At 42.7% G+C, this 21,025-nt stretch overlaps 1 pseudogene; it reads right to left on the bottom strand.

Moving 5' to 3' along the window:
• Positions 1-21,025, bottom strand: part of LOC145398514 (uncharacterized) — a 110,552-nt pseudogene that overhangs the window by 6,053 nt on the left and 83,474 nt on the right.

Below are 21,025 nucleotides of genomic sequence, written 5' to 3'. Positions count from 1 at the left end.
TTTATATTTATTATTATTATCATTACTATTATTATTATTATTATTATTATTATTATTATGATTATTTTACAGATTCTCAGCCGCCTAGAGAGGAAAGTGACGCTAATCCATGCCACTCGGAAGCCCTGTCGAGGTAAGGAGGCTCCCTAACACCTCTCCCTTAGCGATTTATTTTCCAGAACAGGTCAAGAAATGTACCAACCTGAACTACCCTTTAAAATAACAAAACCTCTTGACAAAAAATAGCAAAAAAAATAAATAAATAACAGAAGTAAGTAAAAATTAATCAAAATAATAAAGAAAGCAAACTATCTTTCAAAGTAGAGAAGAGAAACGAAAGAGTAATTTAATACGCAATCTAACCCTAACTTAACGTAATTAACTTAGAGCCTGAGTAATGAAATTGGTGAAGGTAATACTTAAACCATAAATTAAAGACAGTTTATTAAAGGAACAGTAAATGAGGAAATTAAGAAACGTAAGAGTGAGTATATAACTGATAAACACAGGAAAAAGATTATATACATAAGATAACGATTTGGAGAAAGCATATGACAGGGTGGATAGACTAGGATTGTGGAAAGTGTTAAGAATATATGGAATAGATGGGAAGTTGTTGAATGCTGTGAAGAGTATGTACGATGGTGCGAAGGCTGCAGTGCGTGTGGATGGTGAACTAAGTGAATTTTTCTCTTTGAAAGTTGGGTTGAAACAGGGATGTGTCATGTCTCCATGGTTGTTCAATCTGTACATGGATGGGGTAATAAAAGAGGTACAAGGTAGGGTAGTGGATGTTGGAGTGGCCCTGGTGAGAGAGGATAGTGTTTGGAAACTCCCTGTACTGTTGTTTGCAGATGATACCGTGTTGTTGAGAGAAGACGAAGGGGAGCTGCAAGGCTTGGTGGATGAGTTTGAGAGAGTGTGTAAGAAACGGAATCTAAAGGTGAATGTAGGGAAGAGTAAAGTGATGGTCTTTGAGAGAGGTGAAGTCAGTGAATGTACAGCGAGGTTGGATGGTGAGGAATTGGAAAATGTGAGTACGTTTAAGTACTTGGGTAGTGTGATGAGTAAGGATGGAGGTTTGGAGGGTGAAGTGCTTGAAAGGGTACAGCAGGGAAGAAAGGTTGCTGGTTCTTTGAAAGCAGTGATAAGAAACAGGGAAGTGAGCATGGAAGTGAAAAAGTTACTACATGACAGTATTGTGATACCAACTCTAACGTACGGAAGTGAAGCTTGGACGTTGTTGGAAGGACACAAGTCAAGAGTGAGAGCCGTGGAAATGAGTTATTTAAGAGGAGCCTGTGGAGTCACATGGAGAGACAGGCTGACGAATGAGGATATAAAGGAGCGTTGTGGTGTTGATGTGGATGTGATAGGAAGCGTTATGAGGAACACACTGAGGTGGTTTGGCCATGTGGAGAGGATGGAGGGTCAAAGACTGACGAAGAGAGTGTATGTGAGTGAGGTGGAGGGGGAAAGAGGGAGGGGGAGGCCGAGGATGAGATGGAGAGATGGGGTGGAGAGGTATATGAGAGAGGGGGGTGTGAGTTGGGAGCAGGGGAGTGAAATGGCGGGGGACAGGGCGACTTGGAGGCGATTTGTTTGTGGCCACCCCAAACGGGATTGAGGCGTCTGGCAATAGATAGATAGATAGAGAAGATAACGATGATAATGATGGTGGCGGATATATAATGATGATACCAGTGAAGTGTGAGAAAATGATCATGGTAAAGTTGGAAATAATGATAATAATAATGATGATAATGATAGTGACGGAGATATAATGATGATACCAATGAAGTGTAAGAAAATGGTCATGGTGATGTTGAAAATAATGATGATGATGATGATGATAGTGACGGTGATGGTAATGATGATAAGAGTGAAGTGAAAGAAAGTGATCGTGGTGATGTTGAAAATAATGATAATAATAATGAGGAGGATAGTGACAATGATAGTGATAATAACAGTGAAATCTTAGAAGGAATAAACGTAGGCTTTATAAACGTAAGAAAACTGGAGTGAATGCTATCGTTAATATATACAAAATCATCTCGTACACCTAAGAAACATTTATTTCCTCAAGACAGCGACTGCACCACGATTTGAGGGTAAGTTCAGCATTTTTGTCATTTGTTTTTATATCACGTGATTTTTACTGATAAGGATGGTGATAATGATGGTGATAGTAATGATGGTGATAAAGATGGTGATGATGATGGTGATGATAATGATGTTGATGGTAATGATTGTGGTGAAGATGGTGATAGTGATGGTGATAAAGACGGTAATATTGATGGCGATGAAGATGGTGAGAGTGATTGTCATGATGAAGATGGTGATACTGATAATGTTAATGGTGATAACAGTGAGAGTAAATTTAGCAAAAGTATATTCTCATATTTTCTAGACAGTATGTTTCTGTTAAGGATCTGGCAATGCATTATATTTTTCTGTGAAATTTTTGTCGAAAATTCTGCACTCTGCACTTTATTCTCTGCTGGTGTGTGTGTGTGTGTGTGTGTGTGTGTGTGTGTGTGTGTGTGTGTGTGTGTGTGTGTGTGTGTGTGTGTGTGTGTAGACAATTAAATCCGCTTTCCTTTAAATCTCCATGACGAACCAGATAATAGGCTGGTCTCAATGTGTTACTTGATTGGCTGTAATTAGGATCGTAGCTACTTACTTAACATCAAGTCCTTAAGAGCAATTAGCCTAAGTGTTGATCAGGGCATTAGAGTGATGGATGAAGGATGGAAGTGGTGGAGATGATGGGGATAGGCGTGGAGAATGATGGGAAGATGGGAGTCTGATGAGGGAATGCGAAGAGATGGTGGAGAAAGGGATAGTGGTGGGGATGGAGGGGAAAATGGTGGGGAGGGAGAGGATGGAGAATAATGGTGGGGAAGACTACTTAATGGTGAAGAAAGGAGGGAAGAATGTTGGGGAAAGAGGAGAAGAGGTGGAGGAAGATAGGAGAGGAGGCTTTTGTGGGGATGGAGGGGAAGATGGTGGTGGTGGTGATGACGTAGATAGTAGTGGTGGTGGAGATGATGGTGGTGATGGTGGGGGTAGGGGTAGGGAAGGAGAGAATTGTACGGGGAATGGATGTGAAGCTGGTAGTGATGGTGCTGGTGGACATGATATAGAGGTGAAAAAAGGAGAGGTTAATGATGGAGATGATGGAGAAAGTGGTGGAGATGGAGGAGATGGTGGTGGGGAGAGAGGCATGGGGTTATACTGCATTGTTTGGTCTCGCGTTCGAATGATTTTACACTCTATAAACCAACCACCCAACGTTACCTAAATCCTACATAACACACCTGGCCACACAACCCCACTCACCTACAGATCATTCACCTCAACTTGACAAAGAGTATTGTCCTTTTGCAACCTATTTCTCGTAGCTCAGTGGCAGAAAAAGACAATACTACGACTCTGTATCCTTCCCAAAGTATTCTTTCCTGACCTGCATCATATTCTAGTGTTAATCCCTTGTTATAACTCAGCATTCAAGGGAGGTGGTGATTTTACGCCCAGTTGAAGTGAACAGGGTATAGTGACACCATAACACCATACACTCAATACCATCACATCCCATACCTCCCTTATATTAAAACTTACCGGTATACCAGCAAATCACACCACAATGACACATTCTAGAGGCCAAATAACAGCACATACCGAGACACACACACACACACACACACACACACACACACACACACACACACACACATATCTCTATATACATATCAGCACCTACAGCACAACACATTTACACCTCACATAACATCACATACCAACAGCGTCACATATCCAGACACAGCTCAGTTGATGGCCATTTGTGATCAGAGTGAGAGGAAATTTTGACTGGTAACCAAGGAGACTTATACCTATCCCATAACTAAAACTCATCGAATTTCACGTAAACAGGGATGAATATTAAGAGTTATGAGAGTTGCCCAGTTCCCTCAAATGAAGATAGATCGATTCTAGGCACCATATCACCCCCATCGACGACCAAAAATCGACGACTCCGCTCACAGGCAATATCAAGAGCAAACAATTACTTCAATATACTTCGCCCAGACCAAACCAATCACGGAGAGAGAGAGAGAGAGAGAGAGAGAGAGAGAGAGAGAGAGAGAGAGAGAGAGATCTGGGGGACTCAAAGAATATAACACCAAAATTTTCCAGTCAGTATCAGTCATTCTCTTTTTATTAATAGTTATAACATCGCAGCACAGTTTTCTGGTCTCCTCAGGGTTCCTGCCTGCACCCTGGGGTTTAGAATATGTTGGATAATAATAATCTATCTATCTATCTATCTATTGCCAGACGCCTCAATCCCGTTTGGGGTGGCCACAAACAAATCGCCTCCAATAATAATGATAATGATAATGATAATAATAGTAATAATAATAATCATGATAATAATAATAATAATAATAATAATGATAATAATAATAACATTCACAAATACTTACAGTCTGGGATCTCAGTAAATTATATATATATATATATATATATATATATATATATATATATATATATATATATATATATATATATATATATATATATATATATAACACATAATTTAATACTAATACAAGGTGGTCCATATATAGCACTTCTCGTGTGTTGCGGGGACCGCTTAGTCAGCGTTATATGTCTACCCTGGATCCTTTATTCATATCCTACTCCCACGGACACGCCCACACCAGCAGACTGAGCCATGAGTTGCTAGTGGAGGTCTGTTTACTTTTTTTTAGGTTTTGGCTGTTAATCCCTTCACTACGATGATGTTTTTTTATTTCATATTTCAGGAGAGAGAGAGAGAGAGAGAGAGAGAGAGAGAGAGAGAGAGAGAGAGAGAGAGAGAGAGAGAGAGAGAGTGAATTATTGGATGGAAACAGTCAAACCTTTGGCTCCCATGTCAGATTTTATTTTACTGTATTTATTTGTTTATATTTTTAGACCACTCCTTTACTATCTTGGGAGACTTTTGAAAATTAGAGATTACATATAGTCTTTGCTGATTCCTTTATTAACAGAAAGCTTCATAGAGACCTCTGAACAATAAGGTTACATTCACAGGCCCATATTCTCGTTACACCTCTTCATTAGTCAGAAAAAGACAGTGCTACAGCTCAACGTCCTTTCCATAGCACTTCTTCGTGATCTGCAACAGTGTATTCTAGTGCTAAACTGTTGTTCCAGCTGAGCATTCAAGGTGGAGAGATGGTAATTTTAGGCCAGGTTAGAGTAAAAGGAGTATAGGAAGAGAGAGAAAAAATCAGAGGCATGAACTGGTTAAAATCAATTTGGTGACGGGATTGGTGGCCTCTGTACACCACAAAATGTAACTTTCCTCGTAATTATTTGGCAGTCCACTCGCTCTCCCCAGCCACCACCACAACAGCTACAACAGTAACACCACAACTACCATACCAACCGTCACCACCATACCATCACCACCAGTACACAAACCATCACTATATTAGCCTTCATCACACGACCATCATCATCACCACAACTACTGCACCAGCCACCACCACGCCAACTACCATACCAACCACCACCACCATCACACAACACACCATCACCACACCACCTCCATCACCACATCAACACCACCACCATACCAGCTCTGTCACTAAGTCGCCATCATCATCACACCATCACACACCACCCAACCCCAGCATACTCATCACCACTCATTAAAACTACCACTTGCTACTACTACTACCACCACCACCATTCTATAAATCTACCACTCTACCACTACAACTGCTTTAACTACCACTTGCTAGCCAGAAACACACACACACACACACACACACACACACACACACACACACACACACACACACACACACACACAAGTAGCGCTCTCTCTCTCTCTCTCTCTCTCTCATCAGTCTCCGCTCCCATTTACCTCTATGTTGACCCTAAACAGTTTCACCTGCATCAGAGCCGGTGTCAACCACAACTACCACCATTTCAACCAACATTCCTCACTCGCCCACTACGCCAACCAACATCAGCTACCACAATTCAACCAACATTCCGGCCTGCACTTTTCACCCCTAGGCAACCAGTCTTCCACCTATCACAATTCAACCAACATTCTTACCAACACCAACCACAATTCAAAATACTTTCCAACCACCATTAACCACAATTCAACCAACATTCCAACCATAATTCAACCAACATTCCAACCACAATCCAACCAACATTCCAACCACAATTCAACCAACATTCCAATCACCATTAACCACAATTCAACCAACATTCCAACCACAATTCAACCAACATTCCAACCAGCATTAACCACAATTCAACCAACATTCCAACCACAATTCAACCAACATTCCAACCACAATCAACCAGCGCTCCTACCAACACCCATCACAACATAAATATTCAACCAAATCTTACCTTTCCTGCCAACCACCACCATTCCAACCAACATTCCTACCACCACGATTCAGCCAGCACTCCTTCCAACACTTTTGCCAACACCCAAGTCTCGTTTCGTATCAAAACTTCTGGCATCTGTGTGTGTGTGTGTGTGTGTGTGTGTGTGTGTGTGTGTGTGTGTGTGTGTGTGTGTGTGTGTGTGTGTGTGTGTGTGTGTGTGTGTGTGTGTGTGTGTTCATCATCCTAACCAGTACTTCTCTTGTCACCCACCACAGTTCAACCAACATTCCAGTCCAATCTATCCCATTTCAACCGCCATTCCTACCTACAAACCATCACTATACAACCACAATTCCTATTTTTCACCGACACAGCCCAACCAACATTACTTACCAGCTACCATCCCTCCTACCAACACTGCTACCAACATCCAATCCTCGTCTCAGGACTTTTGTAAGTGTGTCTTTTACCACAATTCCAACCAACATTTCTTTCATCGACCACCACAGTTCAACCAACATTCCTACCAACACCACCCACCCATCCAACCAACACTGAAGTCTCGTCTCAAAACTCTTACTGTGTTTTTACCACAGTTCCAACCAACATTTCTCTCGCCAGCCACCACAATTCAACCAACATTCCTACCAACACCAACCACCATTCCACCCACGCACCACCAACATTCCTACCAACACCAACCACCATTCCACCCACGCACCACCAACATTCCTACCAACACCAACCAACATTCCTACGAACACCAAGCACCGTTCCACCCACCCACCACCAACATTTCTACCAACACCAACCAACATATCTACCAACACCAACCAACATTCCTGACAACACCAACCAACATTCCTCCCAGCACCATCCAACATTTCTACCAACACCAACCAGTATTTTCATCAGCACCAACCAACATTCCTACCAATACCAACAACAATCGTACCAACACCAACCAGCATTCCTGCCAACACCAACCAACATTCCACTCACCCACCACAAACATTCCTACCAACACCAACCAACATTGCTACCAACAGGCTCTCCCACTGGCGCAAACTTCACCTCCAGACGCCAAGCAAGTGTGTGTAGTTTTCTCTCTCACGTGACTAATGGTGAAAATGATTCTCTCTCTCTCTGTCTCAGCTCAGTCACATAATTTTCTCCGACCCACATAAAGAATAGATGGATAGATAGAAAATATTTTGATAGATAAGGAATAAGTAAATAATGATGATGGCGATGATAATAATAAAAATGATGATGATAATAATAATAATAATAATAATAATAATAATAATAATAATAATAACAATACAACAGTGAGGGTACGAGCAGATTTATGCATCCAGTATCTGAGGGTTGCTTTTCTTCCTCTTAACTTCTTCTTCTTCTTCCTCTTCTTCCTCAAAAGTCTATTAACACCTCTTCCTGAGCTATTTATCATGCGTATTACATCGATATTCTGTAACTTAATTAATCTTTCAGTATATTATTTATTTGTGCGATTATATTCTGTTTAGGAAAGACGTCTCATACCGAATGGGTGATTAATAGCTCCATATAACTCCTTTTTTTGTCTCCTGAAATTAATAATCTGAAGAAAAAAATATAGAAATTCTTTTCAGTGGTCAATATCGATAAGAATTGTATTAAATATTACACAAAAATATTTACTCCCTCATGGCCAGGAGAAGTCTAGCATATTATTCAGCCAAGTTAAAAGATATTCAATTAAGTGTGATCACAGGAACTTGAGAGTCTTAATAATTATAGTTAAGATTATTAACTCGCCTTAACTTTCATGCCCAAGACCCCTATACTCGTCGGTTAAGGAAGGTCCCTAACACCTTTTCCTAAGACTTTTATTTTGCTTATCACTCCTTGCCGTTCTTGTCTGTGCCACTTAAATCACTCTAATGTCACCGCACTCTGCATTAATAACGTAGAAAGAGATATTAGCCAACTGTACCTCAAAAATAAATAGCTAAGGATGAGATGTTGGCAAGCTTCCTTAACCCCTAAGAATGCAAATTCTGGCACTTAGTTCCAGCAAACATTAAATGGCTTTCTTCAGTTTAAATGGCTTTCTTAAGTTTAAATGGCCTTCTTCAGTTTAAATGTTCATTATTCAGTTTAAATGACTTTCTTCAATTTAAATGGCTTTCTTCAATTTAAATGGCTTTCTTCAATTTAAATGGCTTTCTTCAATTTAAATGGCTTTCTTCAATTTAAATGGCATTCTTCATTTAAATGGCATTCTTCAATTTAAATGTGTTTTTCAGTTTAAATGGCTTTCTTCAATTTAAATGGCTTTCTTCAATTTAAATGGCATTCTTAATTTAAATGGCATTCTTCAATTTAAATGTGTTTTTTCAGTTTAAATGGCTTTCTTCAGTTTAAATGGCTTCCTTCAATTTAAGTGGCCATCTTTAGTTTAAATGGCTTTCTTCAGTTTAAATGGCCTTCTTCAGCTTAACCCGCCATGTCCTGTTAACGTATATATATATCCACACGTTTTGTCACTGCCAGTCCTGTTAACGTATATAAATGCACCTCAATTGCAAGGTCCCTAATTTGCACAATTTTTAAATTTTGCATGTGATTTTTGGTACACACACTCAGGCAAGCCTCACCTAACTGCCACCAGGCAGGCCTGCTCCCAGACCCTGCTTGACTTGCTCACTCCCTTGTCTCGGTCACTCACCTGTTTGCAGTGACCCAGGTCAGACATGGCGCATAGGGGTCTCTCTGAGGACGAATTTCAATCTGCCCTGGACGCCTTCACAGGTGATAGTGATTCTCCACTGGATGATGATGTGGAGGATAGGGATTATGTGCAGCCTGAGAAGGAAACAAGCAGCAGTGATGAGGAGGTCCCTTCGCCGAGGAAAGTGCGGTATGTTACATACCGTAAGGCGAGGGAAGGCCAACCTCGACCCCATACACATGCACGGACCTCTCTCCAGAGAGTCAGATGAGGACGAGGACAAGGATGGCGGCGTAGGACTTGATATTACCTCATGGTTGGGGAGAGAGAAAATTTCACCGCGAGGATCCAAAGGTGCGGTGAGAAGGAAAATCAGGTATGGTCCTTCTGTGTTGTCTGGGAAAGGCGCAAGTGATGTGGCAGGAGTGAGGGGTGAAAAGGAAAGTGGTGTGGCGGGAGTGAGCGGTGAAGGGAAAGTGGTGTGAAGGAGGCAGCACGAGCACGTGGTGTACGTGGGCAGCAGGGAGGCAAGGTGGAGCCACTCCCTAGCACGTCTTTGCCCCACAATATTCCCGCACTTCCTCCCCACAGCCCCATGATGTGGGGAAAGAAAGGAAAGGGAAGGGAAAGGGGAAAGGAAAAAGGAGAGGGAAGAGGAGTGCGAGTGGGGAAGGGCATCACTCTCCACCTCCCCAACATCCTCCACCACCCTCCCCTCCCCACCCTGACGAAGGCGACGAAGGGGACGAGGCTGGAGATGGTAGTGTGTCGTGGGACTGGAAAGATGGGAGTAATTTCATTCCCATCATTCACCCCTTCACTGAGGAGTGGCGGTCTGGCTGCACGGCTCCAGGTATCCACGTGGGCTCCACCAGGGTGGATTTCTTCCACCTGTTCTTTAGGGAGGCGTTTGTGGGCCACATACTGGAGCAAACAAACTTATGTGCAAGAAGCCTGTGCCGTGAAAGTGAGCATGAAGGTACAATGAGCAGGCATTCCCAGCATTATGACTATCCCGTAACCCTAGGTGAGATGTTCGTATTTTTGGCCCTGGTTCTCTTGATGGGTGTAGTACGAAAAAATCAATTTCCTGGATACTGGACCACGGACCCAATGACCAGCACACCTTTCTTTGGTAAGGTAATGGGTCGTAATCAATTCCAGCAAATTCTCAGCCACCTCCACTTTTATGATACAGACGACCTTGCTAATGCTAATAACACAGATAAAATGGGGAGAATCAGACTTGTCTTTGATCACCTATGGGAAATGTTCCGCTTGTCAATTTATCCTTACAGAGACTTCGTCATAGACGAGAGTCTTGTGTTGTGGAGAGGCAGTATTTCCTTTCACCAGTACATACCCAGCAAGAGACACCGTTTCGGGTTCAAGATCATTGTTATGTGTGACTGTAAGACTGGTTATGTGCATGACATAGTCTTGTACACCGGTACACAGGCAGACATAATAGATCATAGTATTGGACTCTCAGAGGGCCATGGTGAAGGCAGTGATATAGGAGTACCTTCATCGTGGTCATGTGCTGTACCTGGACAACTGGTACACTAGCCCTCTTCTCGCTCGGTTCCTCCACCAACACGACACTGGAGTCTGTGGTACAGTAGAGAGAAACCGTCGCCATATGGTCAAGGTTGGGAGGAAACTTGACAAGAATGAGGTGGTTTTCTTCCAGGCAAATAACATCCCTGCCACCCTGTGGAACCACAACAAGGAAGTTTGCCTCCTGTCGACTGCACACCGCCCCCTGATGCACCACACAGACTCTGTGGATCACCGCAGCGAGAGGAGGCGCCATGTCTGGAAACCGGAGTCGGTACTGGATTACAATATCAACATGAGGCAAGTAGATCAATCTGACTCCATGATTTCTAAAGCCTTGTCCACACGAGCGGGCAATGCCTGCGGGCACAAGTGAGCAGTTTGCCTGTTGACGGGCTCACCGCTTGTGCCCGCGGGCAAATGCGTATATTGCTCGTGGCAATTTATGCATTTGCCCGCGGGCACAAGCGGTGAGCCCATCAACAGGCAAACTGCTCGCTTGTGCCCGCGGGCATTGCCCGCTCGTGTGGACAGGGCTTAATGTGGAGTGTGCCATGACCATGATGAAGTGGTACAAAAAGCTTTTCTTCCACTTGCTCGACAGCACGGTCCTCAACGCACACTACCTCCATGCCATGACAATGGGAATCTCTGAGACCTTTGAGGGGTTTGTGAGGGAGCTGTCTCGTGAAATTATTGCCAGGCACGCACAGGACAGGGCCCCACACCGCACCAGCACCCCCAGTGCAACCCAGACTCCCCTATGCCTCACAGGACGCCACTACCCGAGCAGCATCCTTCCTCAGCCAAACCGTTCTAGACCCCAGAGCCGCTGCCATGTATGCAAGCACTAAACAATAAGACCAGCCACTCAGAGAAAAGACACAAGATACGAGTGTTTAGACTGCAACGTAGTGTTGTGCCTTGAGCCATGTTTCAAGGAATATCACAACTTCCTACACTACTGATACTCCGCGTGATAACAATAATATGACACTCACTGTAGAAGTAAGGCCTGTACGTATGCGATAATATGATGTTCAGTATAATGGTAAGGCCTATAAGTATGTGATAAGAATTATATAAAGCTGAAATGGGTGTAATGTTTGTGGGAAAGTATTATACAAGTTGAAAAATAGTGTAAGTTGAAACAAGCGATATCGCGAGTTCACTCACCGTGTAAATATGCAATAATATGACGCTCAGTAGAATAGTAAGGTCTGTAAATATGTGATAGCAATTATATTAAGTGGAAACGAGTATAATGTTAGTGGAAAAGTATTATATAAGTTGAAAAATAGAGTGTAAGTTGAAACAACAGTCATAGCTACTGCACTCTCTTTGTAATTATGCGCTAATATTATGCTAAATATTATCTGAAGGCCTGTAAATATGTGAAAACAGTTCTCTAAATTGGAAAACGGTCTAATGTTATTGGAAAAGTATTATGTAGGTGGAAAAAGAGAATGTAAGTTGAAACAACAGTCACAGTGAGTTCACTCACTACGTAAATATGCACTAACATTACGCTAAACATTACTGTAAGGCCTGTAAATATGTGAAAACAGTTCTCTAAAGTGGAAAAAGGTATAATGTTATTGGAAAAGTGTTATGTAAGTTGGTTATTGGAAAAGTGTTATGTAAGTTAAAAAAATGTTAGCGAATCATCATTGAACAGTTTGGTCAATTTCGCTAGGTTCGCCCGATGGAACAATGCTTATTTCATGTCTGTTTCTGTATAAAAACCAATATACTCGTGTACTACATGTTTTTTTGTTTGTTATAAATATCTGCCTATTGTGAATGGTTTGCCATACTAATCCCTACCATAGAAAACGTGACAGCTGCAGAGCACCTCCATAGAACACGGTACCAGGTGAAATGAAGGTATACCTGTCTAGCCACTTATGGACCCCGGTAACCACTTTCTTTGTGATTTTCCATTGTTCTCACCAAAAGCGGAAGTTTGAGCCAAAAAAAAATTTATCCAAAATTGGTCGGGATTGGGGGGAGTCAGTTGTGGAAAAGTGGTCAGGACGAGGTGGGTTAAATGGCTTTCTTCTATTTAAATGGCATTTGAATGGTTTTCATAAGTTTCGAGTTTGCGAATACTATAACCATTAACTCCTTCATGCTCAGGACAACTTTAGATGAGACTGAAATCATGGTAGCCTGAGAGTAGTGAAGAACCATATGCAGAAATAAGCTGTTAACCCCTTCTGATCCATGACGTGTTGCTAACTTTATGCTTGTTACCTTCAGATGATTTTATTAAGCTTCTATGATGGCCCCTAGTAGTAAAGGGATTAAATAAGGCCATAGCCTATCTAATCCCCCTTTGACAGCCCACCGTAAGCTGAATAATATCGTCTGCTGGTAACTCAAATATGCCACAATGTACAATTGACTCCACTCCTGCGCGACCCACCCTGCACTGCTAATGTTGTCTCAACAGTCTACGGGTATTAGTCTATGCTTTTTTTTTCTTCTTCTTCTCTGCTTGACAGTGGGTTATGATTCTGGCTCACTTGTCGTAGTTATGGGTTTGCACCTCAGGCATAGTTTTCAGTGCCAGGTGGGTCACATGGGAGTGGAGCCAAGTGTACGTCATTGAAATTAAGGAGTTCATGAAGAGGTTACGGAGCCTCCTGGATCCACCAAAGTGCGACCATATATGTAAAATTTTATACAGGGTGGTCCATATATAACGCTTCTCTTCCACCCTACTGGCCGATTTCTCGTGTCTTGCGGGGACGGCTGTCATCGTTATCATTCTCTCTCTCTCTCCTGCATCGTCTATTTTTCTTACTCCAACTACCACAAGCCGCACCCACACCAGCACACTTAGCCGTCCCCCGCAACACACAAGATACCGCCAGGTGAGTTTCAAGGTGAGCGCTGTTTACGATCATCCTGTGTGTGTGTGTGTGTGTGTGTGTGTGTGTGTGTGTGTGTGTGTGTGTGTGTGTGTGTGTGTGTGTGTGTGTGTGTGTGTGTGTGATATTTTTACCCACTGACTGTCTCGCTTGTATGATGTTTTAAAAGTATCATTACAAATGCGTACAAAACTAGTCCTATTACTCTAGCTCACATGAAGTCAGGAGCAAGTCCCATGAATCACACACACAAAAAAAATGGTGTTTATTCTCTGAATCACTTAAATAAGGTGTGTTTTCATCCATCCATGAGTTACTTATTAAAACAGGCTTATTTCCACGCGTCCTTGAGAGTCCGTGAAAATCAGGCGTATTTTTCTTTGTACATTTCACTTTAAAAGTTAGAGTTTATTTCCATCCGCCTGTGAATTGCAATCAGCCTTTGTTTTCACATCAGATTTGCTAATGTTTTTTTATCTTTATTTGTCACCAATTTTTTTTTTTTCATCCGATTAAGATCACTTAAGAAACAGGCTTTTTCCATCGTTGCATAAATCGCCAAAAAAAAATACTCATATCTGTTCTTCCACTTTCAATGTCTTTTTCCATTGCTTCATGCGAGTCAGTTAAAAAAAAAATGCTAGAATACTTTGAACACTCGCTCATGTAAGTAACTTAGAAATAGAATACTAGAATTAATTTACTTTGCCCATTCGCTCTTGTGTCACTTAGAAAAACAACACGATATTTTATTTACTTTGCCCACTCGCCCTATCATACTGAACTTTTCCTCTTCGTTATTAAGGGAGTCTTTGGCGTGTCTTCCTCCACTGCCGAATCACTGAGCTCTCTCCCTGGCGATTCCCTTTTCTCCCTGCCGTCACTTCTGTACCCTTCAGGAGGTGGGGGCACGACACCTCCAACCCCGGGGAATGCTAGTAGATGGGGGCTGACTTGGGAAATGTGCCACCCCTTCCTGTGGGGAAGCCTGGGGTGGTTCCTGGGGTGGGTGGCTGATCGGGGTGGGTGGGGGGGTCGTGATGGTGGTGGTGGTGGTCGTGGGTGACGTGGAGGGCACAGGGTGGTGGAGGGGTGGAACACGAATGCTTCTCTCGCCCACCTCGAGGACTCTCACCCTAACGGAGAGAGAGAGAGAGAGAGAGAGAGAGAGAGAGAGAGAGAGAGAGAGAGAGAGAGAGAGTTATGCACTAAAAGGTAAAGCCGAAAAAGTATTATGGACTAAGAGAATAGGTGAAAAAATTAGTCACCCCATGCAAAAAACAGAAACTATTAAAAAAAAAAACAAAAAAAAAAACTCTGATACATCTTTGGCAAATACGAATAATTATTTGGAGGTGAACGTGTTGAGGGGGAACATACCGAAGGGGGTGCCGTGCCTAACTTGTATCTGTCGGGGGGTAACAGGGTGGATGGCTTGGTCTCGTGTTCGGGGGGCTGCGACCCCTCCTGCATCGGAATCACCTCGGGGTCAGCGTCACTCTCACTCTCAACCTGAATAGTAACGATAAATTAATCCTGGAATATACAAGTCACGAAGAAGTGCTGTAGAAGGTGGAGCTACGTGTAATTTTCAATAGAACGAAAATCTAAGCCAGGTTACGGTAAAAGAACTATATTTCTCTCCACCAGACATGGGGGAAGGGGGGAGGGAGGGATATTGCCCATTTTCAGCCGTATATTTGTGGATTTATTGCCTTACTGAGTACAGATTGAACTGGTATTAATCGACAGGGTTTCTGGATGAGGAGGAGTATGGTGCTTCTGTGTGTGTGTGTGTGTGTGTGTGTGTGAATGCAATAAGAAAAACACACATTCATAGAAGTGTAGATCTAGTGTGTGTGTGTGTGTTTGTGTGTGATTTATGGCAATGGCTAGGTTATTCGGCTACTGTACTCATGGTAGTCACAGTCGAGGAGAAGAGGCTGTTATGTTATTATCATGAAATATGAAAATTTATTGATGTCCCACTGATTCCTAATTTGGCAGGTGAACCTAGATGGAGTGATTTAACTTAGTCTTCATTAACCTTGGGCAACAGAGAGGCCCAGTTAAATTGGTGCCACCCCATGAAGGTGCACTTCTCCAGCACCAAAAACACCTGTAATGGGATTTTTTTGTGTGTGTCCAACTCTGGGCATAGGCTCCAGAGGCTGTTCCCTGATGTCCAGCTGTTCTCCTACATACCATACACCACATGCCACCACGTCAGTGCTGACACCCACCGTCCATATTTAGGCCCACTTACCTGCATCTCCCTCTCTATACAGCTGGTGTGGGTAGCAATGGAGGCAGTGTGGTGGTGATGTGGCGTGGTTGTTGTGGTGGTTGGAGTTTCTGTGTCCTCAGGCTCCTTCTCCTTGATAGGGGTGTCCTCCCTGGTATGGCTGTGATGGAGGTGGTGATGCCCATCGTGAGGTCTCCGCTGCCTGGAATGCAAGGTCAGGAGGATGATAAGGACGATGATGGTAAGACCCGCCCCGACCCCAAGTGCGGCCGGGATTAGTGATGGCATGGCGAGAACGCTGAGGTATCGCTTGTTCTCACCGCTGACACCACATGATGACATGGCTCCCCCTGCGCCGTTCCCACCCCCATTGCCGCCGCCACCGCCAACATTCTTCCCATCGCGGACTTCTGCCTCTGAGGGTCCGTCTGCAAGAACGTCAGTGACCCTGTTCTATAGCTCTTTCATCTTAACATGGCCTAGATTTTCGTATTATTGCAGGTTATATCACGTGGCCAAGTAAAAGAAAAAAAATACTACTAGTATGGCTTCACGTCCTCTCCATATCACTTTTTCGTGGCTAGCACCATGTTCTAATGTTAAAATAGCATTACACCTCAGTATTTAACGTGTACAGTTTTCAATTATAGACCGAGTTTAAGTGAACATTGTGTGGTGAACTTAGCTTTTAACCCCATTATTTGATCATACCATTTTTACTTTAACTTGGCCTATAGTTTCCATCGCTCCATCTTCAGTGCTGAGGTGTAAAAATAGCTTGACACTAGAATATGATGGTAGTCACGAAGATGTGCTACAGTAAGGATGTGCAGCCACGATATTGACTTCTTTGCCACTCAGCTACGTGAAACAAGCTGCAAAAGGACGAAAATCTGGGCCAGGTTATGGTAAACACACACACACACACACACACACACACAAGGCATGCCCTCCTTCACACGCACGCGACCGCACAAGGACGCAAAACCATGTAATTAACTGTAATCAGGCCCAACATGTTATGGCAATCGCTGAATTATGTACTTACTGACATGGGGCGTACAAACACGTCCACATGAGGCCACTTAGCTTGACCACATAGGCTACACGCACATGATATATATACTCCTATACCAAGGGACATGCAGCAAACTACGCACATAAACGGGCACATAGACTTAAACGCACACTGTGTGTGTCTATATGACAGGTATGATCATAAGACTTACACACACACACACACACACACACACACACACACACACACACACACACACACACATGGATACAGGATATTACGTGCCAGACCAGAACAACAATATCAACTACACTAAAACACACACACACACACACACACACACACACACACACATCATGCATACAGAATAATAAACGGAAGAGACCAAAACAACAGTAACAACTACACACACACACACACACACACACACACACACACACACACATGCATACAGGATATTACGTGCCAGAATAAAACAACAATATCAACTACACTAAGACACACACACACACACACACACACATACCTGGTATCCCTCAACTAAACCATGCGCTTATTCTTTTTTCCGGAGTAACAATATAAATTCTTGTATATACATTCATGGGCCAAAACCAAAATTCCTCTTTCACTTGTATGTATATGCAATGACTCTGTCCCCCCAGAATGTGAAAATGTACGTTCAGATTTGGAAACTTGTTAGCATATGTTTACAATTATGTGCTGTAATAACTAGGGGGTTACGAAGTATTCTTTCTCTCTCTCTCTCTCTCTCTCTCTCTCTCTCTCTATATATATATATACAGTATATGTTTGTCTCTCTGCCTGTCATTCCACCCACCCATCCAACCTATCTGTCTGTCTATCTGTCTATCTATCTATCCATCTATCTATCTGCCTATCTATCTATCTGTCTGAGTCCATCTATCTATCTTTATCTATCCATCTGTCTATTTATCTGTCTATCCGTCTATCTATCTCTCCTTCTATCTATCTCATCATGGGTCTGGAACACGGAGTTGGTAGCGCCCACGTTATTGAGTCTGAGGTGGGAGGGGGCGCTGCTCCCCTTCTCGTTGTAGGCATATACGAGCAGCTGATACCTCCCCTCATCCCTCAGCGCCTCTACTTGTGTGGGGGGAGATGGGGGACAGTGGGTGAGGGAGGGAAGGGGAGATGAGGGGGGAGTGGAAGGAGTGAATGGAAGGATGGAGAAGAGGTAGGGTAATGTTGAGAGGGAGTGGAGTTAGGAAAGGGATGGGGAAAAGGGAGAGGGAGTGGAGTTGGGGAAAGGGTAGGGAAATGGTAACTGGGGAGAGGGAGAGAAGGTTGAGGAGTGGAGGGAGGGGATGAGGAGTGAAGGGAATGAGGGTAGGGGGGGATGGATGGGGGAAGGGGAAGGGGGAGGAAGGAGGAGTGAGAATTTGATGGGATTAGGAGAGGAGAGTGGAGAAGCGTGATATAACGATAAAATTAAAATACAAGAAAATATGAAAAAAAAAAAATGAATAAATCGCCAAGGAAGAGGTGCAACGGAGCCTCCCAAGTCCACAAGACTATAACACTTTGAATGGCAGCAGGTAGAAGAAGGCTTTGATTAATACCTAACGACATAGCGAGAATAATTAAGACTGGGATTATATTTTTTTTAAGTCCATATTTTCCCATAGAGTACGACCCGAACTGTTAATGTTATAGGCAGGTCCCTAATTGCACTGCTGAGTAAACTGGGAGAAGGAAGAAACAGGCTTTGTCTATGAGTCTGACCGGCACCAGAATCGAACCTGGGTCTTATATTTGCGACCTGAGAATGATAGCATTAAGAGACATAAGATAATCATGGAAAGAGTGGGAGAGACAGACAGACAGACAGACAAACAGCTAAAAAGACAGATAGAAAGAATAAAAGAGAGAAACACAGATGGGAGAGAGAGAGAGAGAGAGAGAGAGAGAGAGAGAGAGAGAGAGTAGGAGAGAGAAAGGAAATATTTGTGGAGGAAGTGAGAGAGAATAGTAGGGGAGGAAAAGTAAGATACGGTTTGGGTAAAAGTTGGAGTATGGAAATGAATGACAAGAGGAGAGGGGGAGTGAGAGAACGAATGGAGAAAGGAAGAGAGAGGAAAGCGAATGGAGAAAGGAAGAGAGAGGAAAGCGAATGGAGAAAGGAAGAGAGAGGAAGGGGAAAAAAGAAAGGAAGAGAGAGGAAGGGGATTGGAGAAGCGAAGAGAGAGGAAAGCGAATGGAGAAAAGAAGAGAGAGGAAAGCGAATGGAGAAAGGAAGAGAAAGGAAAGCGCATTGAGAGAGAGAGAGAGAGAGAGAGAGAGAGAGAGAGAGAGAGAGAGATGAGAATGCAGAAAAATACGAAGCTTAGAAGTAAAAGAGTATAGGAAAATAATGAAAAAAGGAGATGAAATATTAAAGAGAAAAGAGGAAAAGGGAATAAAGGGAGGGACATAACGCGGAAAAATATACTTAAAAAAAAAAAAAAAAGAGGTAGAAGAAGAAAGCAAGAGAGATGATGATAAAAAAATTGAGACTATAGAGAACGAAAAAATGGGGAAAAAGAAAATATTAAGACAACGGAACATCGAAAAGAAAGACGAAAAAAAAATGACGAAGAGGTAATGAAAACACGGGAAGTAGATGGAATAAACGAAGGATGTGAAAAAGAAAAAGAAATTATTTGGGGTAAGAGGGGAAGGTGAGTGAAATGTAAAGAGAAAATTGAAAAAAAATATGGACGTCAGGTAAGGTAGAAGTGGAGAGAGAGAGAGAGAGAGAGAGAGGAAGTCGAGAAAAATTGGAAACATGAATGAAGAAAGCCAGTCAAAGGGAAAGATGAAAGAGAAATGAAATGGGAATTGAAGAAAAAGTGAATAAATATGGATGTGGAAAGATAGAGGTACTATAGACGATAGCAAGAAAAGCTGATGAGAGGAAGAGAAGCAAAAAGGAAGAGAACCATGGCAGAGGATGGGAAAGGAAAAGATGATAGTGATGATGATGATGATGAGGAGGAGGACGAGGAGCTGGAGCAGGAGCAGGAAGGGTAAGATGTTGATGATAATGTTGGTGGTGGTGGTGATGGTGGTGGCGGTGATGGTGGTGATGGTGGTGGCGGTGATGGTGGTGGTGATGATGATGATGATGATGATGATGATGATGATGATAGGAGGAGGAGGAGGAGGAAGGACACCGTAAGTAACTGATGATGACGATGATGATGATGATGATGATGATGATGATGATGATAAAGAGAAAGTGGAGGAGGAGGAAGGGTAAGAAATGGGTGATGATGATAATGATGGATAAACAAAATGAACGATAATTATAGACTCCGACTCCCCAGTTCTATTTTAATCTTGCCCATTACCTTCCTATTCCCTCTTGGAAGATTACGGTGTTTAATTATAAGTGTAATTGCCTCTGATAACGATAATGGGTCGTTGGTGTGAGACTTATGATACCTATTTTTATTTGCCCATTATCTGGCTATCATTTCCTTGCCCATTATCCCCCTGTTATATCCTTGGGAGGTTAGGTTGAAGTGTTGGCGAAGAATGGGTGCATCTGGAGACAGTAACAAAGATGTGTAGTAGAGATTGTGGTCATGTCATCCCAGGAACGTAAGAAACTGAGGAGGATTATAAAGACGTTAGTAGTAGTAGTAGTTGCGATCCCAGGCTTATCAGAACGTGAACCCAGTAGACTGCAGTTTGACTACTACTTTCAGTATCACTAATTCTCACCAATCCAGTATCTGAGTAACGGGTGCTAGGAATCTGTGAGTAAAGGGTGCTAAGAATATTTGCGTAAGGAGTGTTAAGAATACAGATTTGAGTAAGGGACGCTATGAATCTCTGAGTAAGGGTTTGGAATATTCTCTGATTAAGAAGTATTAAAAATATGTGGAGTGAGAAGTGCTAAGAATTTCTGCTAAAGTGCTAAAAATCTCTGAGTAAAGGATGCTAAAAATCTGTGGCCAAAAAATAGCTAAGGAAACCAAAACTGGGTATATTTATTAAAGATTTGAAAGATGTTAAGTGGGATATTATTAGTCTTAAGGTTGAAAGGCCCTGTTTCGTATCGTAATATATATCTGAGAGTAAAAATTAAATGTGCGAAAAATCAAAGAATAAAATGTGGAATGGGCCTATAAGGCATGGTTGTTGACTCACGG

This window comes from Coenobita brevimanus, chromosome 5, assembly GCF_032717465.1.
Source record: "Coenobita brevimanus isolate Jiangsu-jjx chromosome 5, ASM3271746v2, whole genome shotgun sequence".
In the NCBI taxonomy this organism is placed as follows: Eukaryota; Metazoa; Arthropoda; class Malacostraca; order Decapoda; family Coenobitidae; genus Coenobita; species Coenobita brevimanus.
The sequence above is the reverse complement of the archived record's forward strand: the minus strand, read 5'-3'. Positions and strand labels throughout refer to the sequence as shown.